Here is an 18,177-nt window from a genome sequence, read left to right as displayed (position 1 = left end):
TATAGGTTTTTGAATGTTAAAATCAAGTGATGCATTTTTCAAATTTTAGGGATAGCATTGATTTAAAAATAAAAATGTTAACCAAAACAATACTTTGATAAATGATTGGATATTTTAACCCCAAATCAAAAGGAATTTAAGACATTCTTTTTATACTATTTAAATAAATACATATCATTTTTTGAATTTTAAAATAATTTAGTCATCATCACAATGGTATATATTAACCCAATGAATTTGAATTTAAAATAAACATAAAAAATAGTGAGAAGCTACTAAATTATAAGGCAGGATATACATATAACCTTTAGAGACTAACAAATGCTTTTTTCATTACAGTCTAAAAATTAACTGTCACACTTGCCTATTAAAAAGAAACAGAGGTTCGTTCTGATGTAATTTGTTAACAAATGCACAAGTCACACACACCATTTTTATTATTCGAGTCCCGCTTTCCACTCTGGATTGTGTTGGGCCTGTAGTACTAGCCTGACTCACTTCAGCTAATTGGTTCACATCAGCCCTGGCTTCTGCTCTTTAATCGCCTGTGCCTCCATGATTAGTGCTCTGTCTCTATTAGTTTGTCATTTGGGAACTCAAGATTTGTGTATCATGAGGTGATGGTAATATAAAGACAGTTTCAAATACAAGAAGATTCCACAGAAATTAAAATGCTAACTTTATGTTCCATTTTCTTTATTCTCTTGAGGAAGGGTGCTTTACAATAAGCATTTTTGTGTTTGCTGCTTTGTTCAATACAGACAAAAGCAGACCGAATAAGCTTTTTTCTCCTGAGTGTGTGATTAATGAATTATCCCCTTATCCCCTAATTGCCATATAGGGAATGGAGTTGCTTGTGGCAGATTAATAAAAAAAAAAATCCTTGAGTGAACAGTTAGTATTGCCTATCTAATATTTTGTGTGAGTTAGTTTTCAAACATGCAATTACCAGCCATAGAACACAACTGCATAGAACTACGAAAAGAAGATATACTCAGGAGGCATTTTCCTTATCTGGCATGCAAGTGATTGTTTTGTGTGAGTAATAACAATTTGATGCTGATTGAAGGTGCTCCTTTTCCTTTTTTTTTTTCATGCACTTCAAATCAGAACACAATTATGCAAAGGAACGTATAACAAGCAAACAGGTAAATGAAGATCTCCATATTCTCAAAAAAAAAAAATCACAACTGCTGATGACAAGAAGAGAACATAATTGAGTGAAGTTTGCACCAGAGTCATAATATGTAGGTTCCTTAACTGATCTCCCACTAAGCACATTAAGCATAGAGTCTTCTGAGTTGGAATGCCGACTTAGAATTCATGTAGTCCAACTTTCATTCAGTGTAGGTATTCGTTAAAAGATCTCCGAAGGGGGCCTTTCAATCTGGCTCTTCTTTTTTTTTTTTTTTTTTTTAAGATTTATGTATTTATTCATGAGGGAGAGAGAGAGACAGACACATAGGCAGAGAGAGAAGCAGGCTCCCTGCGGAGAACTCCGTGTGGGACTCCTGGGATCATGCCCTGAGCCAAAGGCAGACTTTCAACCACAGAGCCACCCAGGAGTCCCCAATCTGGCTCTTATCTTGGAAACTCACCACCCTACAAGGCAGCCCATTTCATTGAAACAAGAAAAATTGATTTCCCTTTTACTTTTCTAATGACTCTTGGTTCTGCACCTTTAGTTTCACAAAGAACAAATCATAACACTTTAGCAATTGCTGACTCTTCCAATATTTATAACCATCAGAGTAACTTGAATTCTCTCTTAAATGTTACACTAGTAATTTTAGAATCCCATACCATGCTCCGGATGTATTCTGTGATTATTATTTATTTTTATTTTTCTTGTGATATTATATTTAATTACTTTAGAACACACTAATTAATGTTCCATTGCTGAGTAACTTGGTAGACTTTTTTTTCGAACGAATTCCATTGAATCTGGGTCTCCTATATTTTTTGTTGGAAAGGCATGCACCAAGATTGGCATGTTTGCTAAGAAAGGCAACCCAAATTACATTACCCCAGGCAGTGAGGCTTCTCAGAGAAGTTACTATAGCTTGAAATCTTTAGTGTTCAAGTTGGCATATTGGGAAAAACAATATTTTCAGTGCCAATAGAGTTGGTTGAACTCACATATTTATAAAATTCCAAAGATTGGTGTAACATACAAAGCCATTTTCTGTATATTCAGTGAATCATACACTTTTTCTGGAAGACATTTAGAAGCTGTAATTATGTCTACTTTAATAGGTCACCCACTTTACTGGTGTTTTGATATCAAGAACAGTGAAGTAGATATCAGAAAATCTGTTCATGAGCTTAGATTCAGAGGACAAGTTGGAGGAAAGTTCTGACAGTTATTTCATCCAAGTCAAGGAGAAGTCTAATGAGCAATCCTTGTTCAGTAATAAGATTATCCTGTGTCCCAGATTCTCTCCTGTATGAAGTAGTAAGTATATTCTACCAATTTGGCCTCTCTAAACCCTGCCAAAAGCAGCATTGTAGTTTTCACACTTTAGTTTTCAGTATTAAATAAATTAGGGTTTTGTTTTGTTTTGTTTTGTTTACTATAATATTGACTTTTCTTTAGTCCCAGAGTTCTTGGAATGATATTCTTTTTCTTCCTGATCCTATTTCTGCTAGTTACCTGTTTTAATTAAAACTCAAGATTTAACTTGTGTTCATATTTATTTCCATCTTCTGTTTTCATCCTCAAGTTCCACATAGAGGTTTTTTTATCATCCAGTACAGTAGTGGATAGATTTGTACACTGTAATAGCTTATGAGCATGTTGTCTAAACCTCAGATTACCGTGGTCTATGAATGACACTAGCTGTACCTTTTATATATATATATAAAATGTTGTGATCATGGGCCAACCACTTAATGTGAGGGACTCAATTTTCAAATCTATTCAGGGAACATTGTATTTGAATAATTTTACTGTGTTTCTCTATTGTGGAGTCTTTTCTCGTTTGGATAAATGTGCAGATGCAGTTAGAACAATGAGAGAAGATGGAGCATCCTGCTCATTAGCCGGATTTGCTCTAATTCAAGGAGCAATAGTAGAAAAGTACAAATACACAACCTGGGTAGACTTTCCAAGCAAGACATCAAAGAGTAATATGAATAAAAAGGAAAATTTTAGGTAAGAAGGCAAAGTTACAAAAACTAAAGAAATCAGAGCGGAGACAAAGACTGTGAGAGTGGAAAGGAGGATGTGAATCCCAGTGTCATTTCCTGAGTGGCCCTTTAAGCGATTCTTTAGCTACAGATGGCATATACCCTGAAGGCTTTAAGTGTTCAGTTTAGACTTGACACTAAATCTTCTTTTGGGGCCCCTCACCCCTGAAAGTTAATGTTTTTCTCTCTAATTTTTTTAGGCCAGCATGTCCCTACATATTCCTTGGTTGAACGATGGAGTCTTGAAAGTTTGTTATAATCTGTATGTGTCAATCAATGGAGCAGGCGCCAGAGAAAGAGGTGGCACTGCTTAACTATGTAACTTGCTAGATTTCTAATTTATTTTTTTAAAGATTGTATTCATTTATTCATGAGAGACAGAGAGAGAGAGAGAGAGAGGCAAAGACATAGGCAGAGGGAGAAACAGGATGTCTGGAAGAAGCCTGAGGCAGGACTCAATCCCAGGATCCCGGGATCATGACCTGAGCTGAAGGCAGACTCTCACCTGCTGAGCTACCCAGGCATCCCTAGACTTCTAATTTTAAATTTTATTTATTTTCATTTATTTGATTATTTTTTAACTTCTAATTTTTAAAACTTGATTTGGATTTATGTGTTTCAGTGGTTTAAGCATGGCAGAGAGCAGTGTATGATGGAGAAGAATTGAAGTTATAAGTTTGTAAAGATAGTATCTTCTACAATTCAGAAAAGTTGAGTTCCTCTGCTCTTCATTATGCATGGACAATTTATATGAATGTGAGGCATAATGAGGAAATGTTTCACGTTTGGTTTCTCTTGCCTGAGGTGTTGAACAATACACTCTATGAGCTGGTCCTTGGCAATTTGGAATGTGGCTAAAAGTTCTCCCTGGGTAGCTAGTTATTTACTCAGGAATTATGTTTCTATTGAGTATAATTTTGAGAAAGAAGTAGCAAAAATATAAGCCATAGTTGTAGCAAAAATAAAGGCACTGAGTTATAAAGTCTTTTTTGGGATGAGATAGATCAGTTGCCTCTACCTCATGGATATCACTTACAGAAAAAATCTTCAAATAACTGGTTGATATATATTCCATGATTGCCCATTCATTGCTGGTGAGGTTGTTGCCAAGTATAAGCAAACTGCCAGAGATTTGAAAAAAACAAAGTAAACAAAAAACCCACCAACCCCATTCTAAGAAACAGAAGACAGATTACGATGCAATATGATATCATTTGAGATTTGAAGAGGCCAAAGAGTAGTGGTGGTAAGTGATTATTGTGAATGGAGATTGGAAGAAAGCTGTTGCCAGAATATAATGCCCATGGCAGCGTGAAGGAAATAAGGTGGTGATAGAAATCTAAGTGGAGATAAAAGTCACAAGAGCTTCAGTAAAACGACATTTCCTATATTCAAATATTAGCAATAGATGATACTACCTATTTTCTGTCTTACTAAATGTTATATCAACAAAGGCTTTGCCTATTCTATTCTATAGTCTAAACGGGTAAAGTAGCACCTCGGACAACCCATTAACACAGATAAAATTCCCCGGTCTGATCAGAGTTGCCAATTTCTGCAATTTCAATAGCAGAAAATCAATGAATTCTGGGCCTCATGGAGCCTTCCCTCTTGGAGATGTCCCTGACCTTTCCATGTGCTGGATTATTTCTCTTAGTTGCACTTGTGTCTTGGATTAGAAAATTTTTTAGGAATAGATATGCATGTAGACAAAGAAATTGCCTGGGATAAAATTAAGAGTTAGGGGTAAGGTGAACAATGTCTTCTGGGTGCTAGCTTTTGTTAGTGATGACAGAGGGAGATGTTGTTAGATCATGACCACTCAGCAGAGAAAAGAAGGAAATAACAATTGCATACAGAGGCTAGGGTGATTCTTGTTCCTAGTGCGGCAGAAAATTACTTTTGATATATTATCTGATTTTCTCCCTCCTGTTCTTCCCATTTCTCCAATTCTAGTAGATAGCTAGTTCTGTATTCATGTATCAAAGAAGGAATATAAAGGATAACAGAAGGAAGCTCAGACTTTTGACTGGCTTTGGTTTTATACCGTAATGAGGTGAGAGGAAAGAGAAAAAGGGGATGAACATTTATCAGTCCTTAGAGACAGGGCTAGAAGTGATGGGTCATACATACAACATCTTGGCAAATGATCTCTTTGAAGGGTCTTGTTTCAGTTGTCAAAGCCATTTGGAAATTGAAACATCATTTGCTACTGTTCATCCTGTGCCCAGACCTATATTAGCTCTTCTTATCATAGGTACCTGAAGGAATCTTCCCTTGGCCAGGAGCTAGCTCTCAGATTAATGTCCATCCAGCAGGAGTGGGCCAATCTATATCTCCTCATTAAATGAAGTTGTTTCTTGTCCCTGTCCAGTTTATCTCTTGCGGAATTTTCCTGTAATCTTAACTTTACAAGCTATCCATAAGCCTCAAGAGGGCTCTATCCTTCTTCATTTGGCAGGATTGTTGGAAGGAGAAGGTAGTACATCTGTATTTAATGAGAGGCAAAAGCAGCCTGTAGTCAGACAATAGCTAGACACGACTCTACTCTCTCTGTAGTTTGGGTGAGCATGAGTGATAATAGCATTTACTTAGAGAGAAGGAAAAATAGATTAAGGAAATGATGATGCTGTCTATTTTAAGCATGGACTTTGAGATGTATCTGGAACATCTAAGTAGAGATCTGCAATAAGCAATTGAATAAATGGACTGAAGTCTTAGCACACAGTGTATGGTTTGGAGATGTATATTTGGGATTTAACAACTTCTTAAGTCACTTCTGAAGGAAGTTGAATATGGTTATCTGTCTGGAATACACAGTGACTAGCAAAAAGAATCAAAGTGTTGGGAACACAGATGTTTATGTAAATGGAGATAATGATGTCACAAAAGCAAAACAGGATATGTGTCCTTTTATGGAACAATGCCATCAAGTGTTCGGTGAATTTTGAAATGAGTCATTGACCTTAGGGGGGGATGTTTTTGGAGCAATGTGGTATGGATGTTTTACTGTTCTAAATTGAAGAATAAGCAAGGAAGTGGAGATCATCTTGTCTTAAAAAGAAAGGATAATCATATAGTTAGCATACATAAGGTCAAATGAAAATTTGTATTACAATTAAAATTTTAAAAATGAGCAACTCTGGGAGGTATTTCTATGTTGAGATAGGAAAAACCAGTAAAGAGGGAGAGTTTGAAAATGGATGTGAGATCGTATAAGTCATATTACCCAAGCCAGGTTACCTTGCAAGATAAACTTATGTGTGTATTTATGGGATTGAACTAAGCTTCTCTCTCTCTCTCTCTCTCTCTCTCTCTCTCCAAAGAAAAGAAGCTTTTATAGGGATCAAACCTGGGCCTGCAGCATTGCTGGCAGGTGAACTAATTGCTCTGGTACCTTGCACTCTCAAAGGGGCATTAGCCATTGATGCCACCAGAATATTACTGGTCCTGCAGTGGACTATGTGGAACTATAGTGATTCCTAAATAGTTTATGTGTGTCCTCAAATGCCAAAACTTAGGAGAATCATATTCACCTGTCAGTTTATTGACCATTATTCAGTCAGTGATCTTTCAAAACAGAGCTGAAAATAGGTTTTGCAATAACTACTCCATTTTAAAATCATGTCCCCCAAAGACCTCAGGTGTGGGAATAGATATGTGTAACCACAGATATCCTAAAGTATTTTCTATTTTATTGTGTCAGTTTACAGTTACCAGTAATGTTATATGCAAGTAAAAATATGATGCCCTATTTTCTTTGCTGCCAAATCTGAGCTACAATTTAGCCTGACAAATGGGCAAAGATTTCCAAGTACCACATGGCTGGTATCTGTGTATTGGAATATGATGAACCCATATTGTTTTTAAATCCATGGAGGTGCTAGTCAAAGGTGCCTCTGTGAATTTTGCAATGAAAGCCTGGGAATCACAGGCAGTATTACTCAGTTCATTTATGAACAAATGTGGGATAGCAGACTGCAGATTCTAGAGAAGGTATTAATGAATCATCCCCAGATGATCTTCCAACGACCCACAGGACTTCAAAATGAATCATATGACCTATTTTTTTAATTAAAAAATGCATTTTAAATGAATTATTTATGAACAAGTACAGCTGTAACCTTGATAATATTAAACTGTTCTGGGCTGTTGAAAGGTATCTCATAGCAGTGACTATTCATAGTCAAACATGCAGAATGTATTAATGTAGTCGGTGAAAAATATGAAGTGGTCTCTGAAGAGGTGGAGATAAATGAGCCCATCAATTCATATTGCCTTCTTGCCATAGCCAGTCACCAAAGATTTGTGCAGAAATATTTTATTTTGGAGTTATTTGTAGTCTGCAAGTATCTATAATTCTGTCCTTCAAGTTTATAATGTGACTATTTAACACACTATAAGTAATCAATGAAAGGAATATTGGCTATGCATCATATTTTCCTTAGGGATAGAATTAATGAACATGGCATTTTATTTAAGATCATTTTGGTTATCTCTCACATCTGAGATAAATTGAAAATTACTCTGACATTGGGAAAATAGAGTATTTTCCAAGTGCTAGCCAGAGCTCCGTTGTTTTTCAGACATAAGTGTTCAAAATACAAAGTGATGTTTCAGTCAGGAACTCGGGCTACTTGACCGTCCAGGTAAATTTTCCAAATCTATTTTCCACTGTCTAACTTAAACATTTCATTAAAGGTATGGTTAAATTCTTGTCTAATGTTTAACATTTTTAATCAAAGTGTGTGTTGTGTGCATAGGAAAGGCAGGAAGAAGATCCAGAGTGGACAAAAATTAATGATGAGAAAAATAAAAGGAGTGAGCATAATTAGGCAAATTGAAATTAGTGGAGCCCAGAATACTTTTCTTGTTTTCTACTTTCAGTAAAAATTTAGAAATCCTGGGAGCTAGAAAGGAGCTGAGATAAAGCACCATATAATCAACTTAATTGGAATCTGATATATATTGACTTCTAATACGATTTGCAAAAATAATAGAAAATAATAAACTCATTGTATTAATTGAACAAATCCTAGAAGTCAACACAGTCAAGTTGTTTTAGACACACTATGTCCTTCATCCTTTACAACAAGCATGTAAGATGGTAGTATTATCTCATTTCACAAATGGTAAGCTATGCCTCTAAGAACTTAATGATAATAAGAGTGTAGACTAGTGCTAAGAAATAACAGGGTAAAGATGAAAAGTGAGGTCTGTACGCATGACCGCAGAGGCTCTCCTTTTCCCACTACACTGCTTATTACTATTTGGAGTCAAAGACACTCTGAGGAGGAACTTGTATCTCTTCTAGAAAAATAATATTTACACTTCTACAAGCAAATTCATCCTTTATTAAAATAGCATATGTGCACATGCAGTTGATGAATTACAGGCACACACAGACTTAGATTCTGTGGTATACAATTTATGAGCTAAAAACATGGGGAAGTTTCCCACAGCTGCTTTTTAATTTTTAATTTTCTGGTCATATCTGTCTAACGTTATTTTTTAATCTTAATTTGCATGGGATATGCTCACATATGTTTGGCATGATAAAGATTTAACAAAGTTGTTATTTTAGGATCTCCAAATCATGAAGCAAGGTTTTTAAAGCACTATATTTAGATTGGCCAAACATTTCAAAAATTTTACAGATTATCTTAATTTGAGTTAGCTAGTGATGTTAATTTGAAGCACATTATTGGAATTTGGACAGGCAAGAAATGGTTAAATTATCAGCAATTTTATATAGCTTGTTCATATGATTTTTTGTAATTTTAGTTGTTTTTAGGTAAATCCTGTATATTACTTATATTAATAGATATGATAATTGTCAATTATCATAATTTTTCACTCAATTGACATAAAAAATTCACATATTCAGTTTGATATTCTGATGGACAAACTGACAATTAAATCATTATTGCCAGGTGTCTTACATAATATAATTAGATCAGTCAATGTAAAATTTTTTAAAAAATTCAAACATTCAAATTTTGTGCTCAAAGTGTCTGAAAGAGTAGTAAATAGTTGAAATAGTTAAATTCTCCCTACTCTTTCTCTTAAACAAAACAAAAATTAAAAAAAAAATAAGATTTAAGGAACTCTTTCAAAAGACAATGGATATAATGGAACAATTTCCTCAGGAAATTCTCTACTTATGATATGGTCAGGAATATTGATCTTTCAGTAAGACACATTGATTTTAATTTATCCTTTAGGAGTAATTCCACTTATGGAGAGAGAAAAATATAATAATAGATACATCACTAATGAACTATATGAAAGTCTCAGTTATTATCATGGACGCCCTTATTGGTCAATTACAGTTGCTTTTCTTACCAAGAGTTTAAATATTGTTTATATTTAGGCTGATTTCCTACTGGTATAGATTACTTTAGTGTTTTTAATATGTGAAACCCAATTTGAAAGACAAGCATCTCTTAAGGTCTATGAAAAATCATACATAATCATACATGAGTATATAAAGTCTGATTAAGCAAAAGCAAAATATTGAAGATTAACCTTTTAGGTTTGCTGTCCTGCTGAATATTTTTTAACCCTTTTATACCCTCCTAATCTCTTCCTTGAGCTTCTGCTGCTGCCATGTTGTTTTGCCTTCTTTTTTTTCTTCTTCTCAAATATCTAATATTATTATTGAAATGGCAGATTGCAAAAATGGCTACAAATTCCTTTCTTTTCCTCAAGAATTTGAGTCCATTTTTTTTAGCCCCTTGAAATTGGGGAGGACACATGAATTTCCTTGGTTAATGGGACATTAGCAAATGTGAGTCAAATTAATCAGGGTTTATTGACCTCCACATTGTTGACATTTTGGACTGGATGATACTTTGTTGATGGGGGGGGGGGAGGTTGTCCTGCAGGATATTTAATAATACCTCTGCCCTCTCCCCACTAAATGCCAGTAGCAACCCTTTGGCTATGTCAACCAAAAATGTCTCTCTAGACATTATGGACTACCTCTTGGGGGTAGAGGGTATTGCTCCTGGGTTGAGAACCACTGATGTAGTACCTTGATAAAAGCTTTCCTATTGGGATTTGCCTTGTCATACTGCAATCTTGGATTCATGCTGGAGTCCTTAAACTATCATGTGAATAAACTTAAGGTAACCTCCTGGAGGATGTGAAACCACGTGAAAAAAAGAATGAAGACTCTGTCCAAGAGCTTGTCAGTTGCCAGATCTATGAGCGAGGATAATCTAGACCATTTAGTTGAGGGTACTCCTCAGAGATCAGCTTAACTGATCTATACCAGGAGAAGCACTCAGTAACCCACAGAATCCAGAGATAAATAAGCAGTTGTTCTAGGTCTTCTAAGTTTTGAGGTGGTTTATTATACAATCAATATACATTATATTAGTAAAACTAAAGTACATATGTTTGGAGTTATTTTTATTTAGCTTTCAGTGATATTTTTCTTCTGACAGACACTATGTAATCATTAATTGCTACTGAATCAACCAAGATGGCATACTGATTAAAAAATACCGGGTCCAAAAATAATACTGAGTCCTAGGGGTGCCTGTGTGGCTCAGTCAGTTATATTGCTTGACTCTTGATTTTGGCTCAGGTCATGATCTCATGGGTTGTGAGATCCAGCCCCATGTCAGGTTACTCACTCAACAGGAAGTCTGGGGATTATTTTTCTCTCTGTTCTACCCCCAATCTCTCTTCTCTTCTCTCTCTCTCTCTCTTAATAAATAAATCTAAAAAAAAAAAAATATGGAGTCCTAGAGCCAAACTTACTGAGTTCAAATCCTACCTGTACCACTTTCCATCAGTACGACCTAAAGTAAGTTACTAAAACTTGTTTGGACAGTTTCCACATCTGTAAAATGGAGTTAATAAAAGTTCCCAGACAATAATATGGACTTTAGCTAAACAAATTTGGTCTAAATCTTCTTAATTAGTGGGAAAGTTGTGTGTTTCTTTATTTACACTTCTGATCTGGAATTTAGAAGCTTTTTATCACTTATCTTCTTCCCTACAGACCACTGCTTTATAGTGTCGTATTTGAGAATATATGTGACTTTTTTGACTCTACACAGAATATATTGTTACAGTAGAAGTCTCTTTCATAGATGAAAAGAATATTTATAAACCTCAAACCATTAACAAAACTTAGTGTGTCCAGTTCAAATTTAATAAGAAAATTATATAGGAGTCTGGATTGGATCCCTATCTTTGCTCTAGCCCAAATATCACCCCCAGGGTGATATTATTTATTCCAGATGTTATTATCCTGAACATTTTACCATCTCTGGGCGCTGAAGCTCTGGCTCCTAAGTAAGGAAAATTGAAAGGTGTATATAGTCATATATTAGGGGCTTGGGATCAACCTGAATCTAGTTGCTACTTTTCATATTCTCTCTTACTCTCATGCTTGAATTGTGCCCTAGAAACTCCATTTGCTGAGCCTGGGTGCCATTTTCTGCTATATGAAACTTCTGATCTCAATGTCTTCTCTGGCTCTCTCTTTTTTTATCCTGTTAATGGACTCCCGAGACCTGTTTCTTACAAGGATACCTATCCCCCAACTTATTTTCCTCCTGCTAATTCCTGCCCTGTTTACCTCCTAGATACCCTCTCTTTGTACACTTCTGGGTCTTCTTGTTTCCTCCAGCACACTGATCTAAAATTCTTATTTTTATGCTGCCGGAACTTAACAACCAGATCCAGTTCTGTTCATTTCTAAAATATTAGAGCATTTCTTATATTATCTCTAATTGTTACAAGAACCCTTCACAACTCTTCAAACAAACCAGCAAACAAACAAGTCATACTAAAGTGATCCCTGAACTATAATTTAAATCCAAAAGGTGCCAGGACTCTAAATGGACACTTTACTTGTTCTGTTTGCCTCGTATCTTATCACTCCCATTCTGACTGACCTGCAAAACACAAACTGATATTGACAGTTTGAACCAAGCTGAATAATCAGAATTTATTTTTTAATTATTTGTATTATTTCGTAGGCAATGGGGGGATTACTAAAGGTTGTTGGGTAGGAAAGTAATAGGATCAAAGTTGTGTTCAGGAAAGATTCATTCAGAGTAGATTGAGGAAGAAGAGAAGCTGATAGTAGCAAGATTTATTATAACAGTTCAGATCAGAGGTAATAAGGTCCTGACACAACTCAGCAAACCATTAGGGAGCCAAAGGAGTAGAACAACTAACATTCCATGTTGGTGCCCTCTGGCATGACTGAGAAGATAAAGAATGCCAATAGTAATTATGAGTTATCCCCAAATGATTATATTGTTGAAATCCATTAAAATATGCTGAGTTTAAGTTTTATTTAGTACATAATATAATGAAATATCGATGCAAATTATTTTAGGTGCTGGGAATAAATCTTTGGTAAAGGCATTAGGAGTTCAAAGTATTGCTGAATAATTAAGGACTCCAGGTAAGCATTTATCTAGTTTTTAAAAAAAATATATATATATATTTATTTATTTTTATGGCATTATAGGATGCATGCTATAGTTGTCTGGTTGAATATGGGCTAAGGTTGGTGAATCATTGTCATGAATGTTCATTTCTTTATATTTTTGCACAAATATTTCTGTAATCTTGAATTCTCCTGACTCCTCTCTTTTTTTCCATTGACTACCTTATTGTACTGCAAAACACAGCTCAAATGCCAGTGCATCTATAAAACCCTCCCTGACGACCCCAACAAGGAAATCCTTCTTTGGTGATTTCATTGTATTAGAATATTTGCTTGTATTTTGTAGAAAAGAAAAAAAATAATTTCCCTCTACTCTTCTGAATTCTTAGAACAGATTCTATAATAAGGGATGGATTAATAAGAGAAAAAATAAACAAAAAGTTTATTAATATGTGTACCTAACATATATATAAGAGAAAATCCAGGGAAAATAGTAACTTACAGAGGTGGCTTTAGAATTCAGGATTAAACACTACCTTAACAGGGAAAAGGAAGGAGGTTGTAGGCCTCTTAGGGTAGACTGACCATTTTTTTTTTTTTTGAAAAGATGAATGGACCTTTAGAAGAATAGATGGGAGATATCATATTTTGTGACAAAGGTTATCTGGATGCAGTGTTGACTTCTAGTCTCCTTTCCTGTGATTAGAGCCAATCTTCCCTGGTTGATAAAACTCCTTGTGAGGGGATTTAAGACAATTAAGTTTCTTTTGGAGAATCTGTCTTTAGGCAAAGAATTCAGAGAGAGCCTCTCACTGTGTCTGCTGTTTCCAAGTACCCACAGCTCAAAACAATCAAAGTGGCATATTTTGGAATGGCATGTCTCGAACTCCAACAGTCATATTTTGGGGAGACATATTCTATTACCCTTCACTTTCCATTATTGCTTTTGCCTGGTTATATTTTACTCACTATGTATCTCCCCAGGAGGTTCAGTGATCTTTAAGAACACAGAAAGTGCTTTAGCCATTTTATTTTTCACTTTGATTATCATTGATAAGCCTAAGGTCACCAATATGTCAGAGTCGAAGGTAGAAGGAAAATGGAAGTGAAAAAAAAAAAACCTAATATTTTTGAACCTCTTGCATACTAAATATTTTTACAAGTAGCAAGCAATTTGTGGCCAGATTTTCTTCCTTAATCAAGACAAATTGTGTTTGGATAACTTTGTCTATTGCAGGTGTCTAAAAGTCCCACACATGCCTACTCTCTTATACTCATCTGGATTTGTTAATTTATGTAATCGACCTGGCTTCTAGGGTTTTTGAGTTAGTGATCTTTGTTTTACATATATGCTATGATTTCACACATAGTTCTTAGAAAACTGCTTTATTATATTAGCTTTATAGATGAAGAAATTGAGATTCCTAGATACTAAAAAAATTTCCCAGTGTCGCTCTATTGATCTATCCAGTGGACTTTTTTTTTTAAATGAAATCACCAATTTCAGGAACTTTTAAATAAAAGTCAAAGGTTGACTAAAAAAATAAATAAATAAATAAAAAAGGAAGCTATTACCATACTAAATTTCATTCCATTTGGTTGACATCCACAGTTAAATTTGAGTTATCAGCTCCAAAGCCTAATAGCTAGCCAGAAGGGAAACATGACTAGTGTCAAGATATGGAGATTTGGCTTAGTTACATGCCTAAGCCTCATAAAGAAAATGAACAAGAATGGGTGCATAAAAATAGTCTAAACTTGATTGGCGGTTTATCAGTAGTCACTGCTTCGTAAAAAGTTATATGAGATGTGAATAGTGTCAGTTGTAGTGGCAATAGTTAGGTGTTCATGGAAAACATGATATTCTTAGAAACAATAGTATAATTAAAACATAGGAGGTTGAAAGATGAATCAGGTATCACTTAAAGGCAGATCATCTGTACTGATTGTCTTCATCTCAAGAAGACAGGTTTGCTTCCAGAATCTCTAGGTTTTCCCACAGCATTTATTTGAATTTAAAAATATCTGACAGGGACCACATCCTCCCAAAGGTAAGAAGAGTCCAGTTGTGTTGTTATTCCCAGGGAGGATTTTGATATTTGGTACTGAAACCGGTAGTCCTACTATCACTACAACAGAATGTGAGCTCAATGAAAATGTAGGAAATGAAGACTGTTGCTATCCTTCAGGCTGAAAGTTAAAAGCAAGATAAGAGGAGAAATATAAACTACTACTTTCTTTTCAGACTCAATTTTTTGTTATAGCTAACTGAAATACAAAATCTGTAGTGAAAGGTAATAATATCAATAACTACATCAATATTAGTAGTCGGGGTCTCTGACCACATGCAGTGAAGTATGGTGAAGTGTTTTTAAAAAATCTCTTCAGGGATCCCTGGGTGGCTCAGCGGTTAAGCATCTTCTTTCGTCTCAGGGTGTGATCCTGGAGTCCCAGGATCGAGTCCCACGTCGGGCTCCCTGCATGGAGCCTGCTTCTCCCTCTGCCTATGTCTCTGCCTCTCTCTCTCTTTCTGTGTCTCTCATGAATAAGTAAATAAATAAAATCTTTAAAAAAAATCTCTTCATGGTTAACATAACATGTATTTTGTTTTCAAGGATGAAAGTATTCTTAGTTAAAAAATAAGCCATTGTTTTTAGTTGTTGTTGTTGTTTTTAATGATAATGATAATAAGCCATTTTGGATTGAAATTCAGATGCCTATGGAAATGAGTATGCTAGAACTAAATATAAAAAAATCCATAAATTTTTCTGTATTAAAAAGTGAATAGCAGTTTGGAGACAGAACAGAGTCATGAGGAAAATGAGAAAGATGAGGGAATTAATTTCATAGCAGTACTGTACCATGAATGCAGTAGTTTCAAACATGATTAATACTGTGGTTCTTTTAGAATATTTACAATGTAAATCTCCCTATTTCTTCAAAACCTTTGGGAAATATAGCTACCTCATACAAATAGCATGTGAAAGTAAAGTATTTTTGGAGGAGGCTTGGGTACTACGTTTCTCTAGGTACTACTCTTAGGAATAGAACTACCATGTTCTGGACAGCAATACATCCATAAACTAAAATGATTCAGCAGGAGCAGTAAGTCAAAGACGCAGAGAGCCATAAGCCACAATCCTTTCTTGCCTTGAGTATTTATAGAAATGTTCAGAAGGTCATTGGAATTTTATAATGTACAATGGCATTCCAATTGATACTATCTAGAACTTCGATGATACAAAGTGAATCTGAGTAGGAAAGAAAAAAAGGAATTTCACCTCTTTATTTTTGTTGAGAAACATTGGAGGATGGACCATGCTTGCAGGGAAAAATGATTCAGGTTTCCTACTTACTTACTTGGGATAAGGATATCCAAGTATATCCAAATAGATTTATTTCAGTAAATTTTCCGAGATTTTAATTTAGAATTCTAAATTGGAATGCAAAATGAATGATGATAAGTCAATTGAAATAAAACAGTTTCTTTAAATTGGAAATAGTTAACTGCAATCAGTTAAAGAATATATCAACAAATTAACTGATAGTCTAATCAAAAGTGAGTAAAAACTTTGGAATAAGGGCAGAGGGCAAAATATGCACGAACAGACTAAAATACTGACCTCAAAATACATCAATGGATAAAAATAGAAAGTGTTTTATCTCCTCTGCTTCTTTTAATAACAAGGATCAGATCAAGCAAAAGGCTTCCTTTGCTCTTCGGCTCCTTAAATCAGAGACTTCAAAGAATTAAGTCTCTGCTCACATCATTAAGTGATACAGGAGAAATCTAAGTGGGCTTCAGCTTCAGAGACTGAGTGTCCCTTCGTCCTTGATCAGCTGGTGAGTCCTAACACTATTTGTCTCTGTCAAGCCTGCACATCTCAGCACCTGCACTCCGGAGTCCTTGCTTGGTCCATGTTTCTGGGCTGAAGGGATGCTCTTCAGAGTATTGACTACTGTGAGCTTGACAAGTTTGCCCTTTTGACAAGGTGAGAGAGGTCATTATATCAACCAGTGGGATCCACAAAGCAATTCTTAAGGAGGTTTGAGCCACATTTTTACAGTTGTACATCAGGGATATTTTGAACACAGACAAACCTTGTAAACAGGACAGAATTTTTTAATGTTTTTAAAATATAGCTATCAACAGTGTTTGTCTTTTTAATTGCCCACAGCACTATGTCAGTAACACTAAATATGTGTTTTACTGATTTATATGAAAATGACAAAAATAATTACTGCATCTTAAGAGCAATTCTCAAGAGATATTCAGCTGAGAAATAGCATATATTAACAAAATGACTATTCACTGTCTAAGTTAACCCTGAAAACATAAGAAATATAAGCAGAACAAGGTAAAAATTTTTTTTTCATAACCATTCTCAGAATAAAATTAATTTTTCTCAATGATTATTGGAACACGTTTAATCTTTGAAATAAAAAATTGAATCACTGGCCTGGTCTTGACCCTGACTAAAAGATTCATAGTATAATGAGAGAAAGCAAAAAAGGGAGAGCAAAATTAAAATTATTTCATAATTCATTTTTAAATTATTAAAGATATTTTGTTCTCTCTTGTCCCAAAAGTCAAGACAATGCTTTAATTATCTTCTGTGGAAATCAAAGAACTGTGTCACTGAAATAAATTTAATCAATTTGGTTTAAGATGTTTTACCATGGGACGCCTAGGTGGCTCAGCAGTTGAGTGTCTGCCTTTGGCTCAGGGTGTGATACCGGAGTCCCGGGATCGAGTCCCACATCGGGCTTCCTGCATGGAGCCTGCTTCTTCCTCTGCCTCTCTCTCTCTCTCTCTCTCTCTCTCTCATTCATGAACAAATAAAATCATTAAAAAAAAAAAGATGTTTTACCATGTTTCCAAGTGACTTGCATTATGCCAGCAATATTTTTCTATTCTGCATGTTTTAATACACGAGCAGCAATGTTTTCTAATAAACAACCTGGGTCTACATAAGTTCTAGTGTTTCTTAAACCAGTCTTACCTAGTATGGTTGCATAGGGACTTTACATTTTTCAAAGCATAGTTGTAGTTTCATTAGTACTCCACAATATTTGTGAGAAGTAACCAAGCCCCCCTCACAATTTTTTTCCACAGCAGGTTTGTAAATCCTTAGGGCACTTGCATTTGCCATGAAATACTGTAACAAATACTCCTAAAGTAATTAAACTGGAATCCAAGAGAAATATTCTTTCCTGCAGTATTTTGGAGAGACCTAGAGGACTATAGTTTACTGATTTATTTATTTGGAAGATAAAGGAAGAATGTCTGGAATATTTGCTGAATATAACTCTAGCAGTGGAAAAGCCTTAGCAGAACTCTTGGATAAGCAAATATGAAAACCCTTTCTGAGGTAGTAAACTATACTATCTCCCCTCTTTTCTCTCTCCTCCTTGTTTTCTTCTTCTTCTTCTCTCTCTCTCTCTTTTTTTTTTTTTGAGATAAACAAGATTTATTTATTTATTTATTTATTTATTTATTTATTTATTTGAGAGATAGAGCAAGTGGGTAGGGGGACAGAGGGAGAAAATTCTTCATGCAGGCTCCCAGT

Source organism: Canis lupus, chromosome 7 (genome assembly GCF_048164855.1).
Source record: "Canis lupus baileyi chromosome 7, mCanLup2.hap1, whole genome shotgun sequence".
Taxonomy (NCBI): domain Eukaryota; kingdom Metazoa; phylum Chordata; class Mammalia; order Carnivora; family Canidae; genus Canis; species Canis lupus.
This window is presented reverse-complemented; position numbering follows the sequence as displayed.